We start from the raw sequence: 1,650 nt of genomic DNA on the forward strand, positions 1-1,650 counted from the left end.
TCTATTGGTTTATGACTAGATGAATTTACTAGCAAATTTTTAACAAATCCAGCAGCAAAGCCTTTAATCAGTGATGTTTGGGATTTAACTTCTGAGGGGCACAAACACAAAGCACAGAAGCCAAGGAAGCATCAGCCGTTCGCCTGGGCTGTTTTGCATTTCACATTCAGGAGTTACACGTGTGCCTTGAACCGAGCTCCTCCTCACAGTCAGACTGGGCGATGTTAAAGGTGTTTTCCAACATAAGAGGTCCCATGATGCTGTGTCAGATGGAGCTCTGGGATGTGGAGGGGCTCCTGGTGCTGCCCAGAGCTGATGTGCACACAGGTAATGCACAGAAGTCCATGAGTGATGCTTCATGCCCAGCTGCTCTCTAACACAGAGAGCAGGTATCAGTGAGAGCTAGATCCCCCTGAACAGGCAGAAATTAGATTAATTAGCAACACACTAATTGCTACAAACCAGCCCCGAACCCCCCACCCTCTGGGTGTCTGCCCAGGACAAAGCCCTCTGCACCCCTGCAGTGGGAGGGAAGGAGTGCTGCTCACCCAGGGAGCATCACCCCTTCCATCCTCGCTCCACGGCGCCGGCTGCTCTGGCTCAATGCAAAAGGAACACAGGATGTTCTGAGTGAACGTGTGCCTAACAGGTCTCCTTTAATCAGCAATTAACGACCAGTTTCACTTGCTCATTGGCACGTGAAGACTTCCCCAGCCGTGTGTCTGATGCTGCAGGGAGAGCATCCCTGGCCCTGCTCTCAACCTTGTACAGCCCTGTGGGTTAGCATCACACAGAGCGTACCGCCTGAGAGCCAGGGGGTGACGTTCAGGAGCCCACTGCCCCTGGCAGCACAGGAGCTGCACGACAAAGGAGAGCATCTTCATCGTTTTACCAGGCCAGAACAGGACCCCTCTCCGTGGGATCTCCCTCCTGACAGACACCTTGAGGGGTAAGTTGGGCCCTGGCGCAGGCAGCTGACAGTTTATCACTTGTGTGTCTCAAGTTGAGATTTCTTGGTACTCCTCCTCCTCCTCGTTTTCCTCTGAGCAGGCTCTGCAGCCCAGCACAATGCCCAGTGTGCCTGAGCCTCGCTGGAAAAGGGCTTCTGGAGAGGAACAGGGCAGACTCCCCACGCATGGTGACCACAGTCTTGCACAACGGCACCGAACCCCACACCAGGAGAAGGTATTTCTGAGGAGGCTGTTCCAAGCCTCAGTGAAGTCAGCTCAGCTTATCCTTCACATCCTGTGATTCCCAGGTACTTTGCTACGTGTCATCTCCTGAAGCCAAGGCTCTGGTGTTCCATCCGAACGCTCCATTTGGGAGAGACTGCTGGGTACCAAACGGGGAGGAGTGCTTTGTGCTGGACACGGTCACTCCGCTTTTCCTGCTCTGTTTGCCATGTTAATTACACCAGTTGATTAAACTCCTGATGCACACCCCGGAAGGGAAGGAGTTTTGCATGTGGCAAACAGAAGGGTGCCTGTGCCTGGCGGGACACGCAGTGGCACGAGATGGGGGGCCTGGCAGGCTGGGGTCACTGTGATGCTTTGGGAGAGGGGAGAAACCCAAGATCCCAAACGGCACAACTCTGTCCTTACAAAGCAAGAACTTGCTGGAAGATCACATGTGACCACCCAGGCGTGCCAG

At 54.0% G+C, this 1,650-nt stretch overlaps 1 long non-coding RNA gene across 1 annotated transcript; it reads left to right on the forward strand.

The window, feature by feature from the left end:
- The first annotated feature begins 678 nt into the window (after positions 1-678).
- LOC311194281 lies at positions 679-1,439 on the forward strand. Its single transcript, XR_014617437.1, has 3 exons — positions 679-949; positions 1,051-1,185; positions 1,259-1,439. It is a non-coding gene; the product is annotated as an uncharacterized lncRNA (long non-coding RNA).
- The last annotated feature ends 211 nt before the right edge of the window (positions 1,440-1,650 follow it).

Source organism: Gallinula chloropus (genome assembly GCF_964237585.1).
Source record: "Gallinula chloropus genome assembly, chromosome: 8".
In the NCBI taxonomy this organism is placed as follows: Eukaryota; Metazoa; Chordata; class Aves; order Gruiformes; family Rallidae; genus Gallinula; species Gallinula chloropus.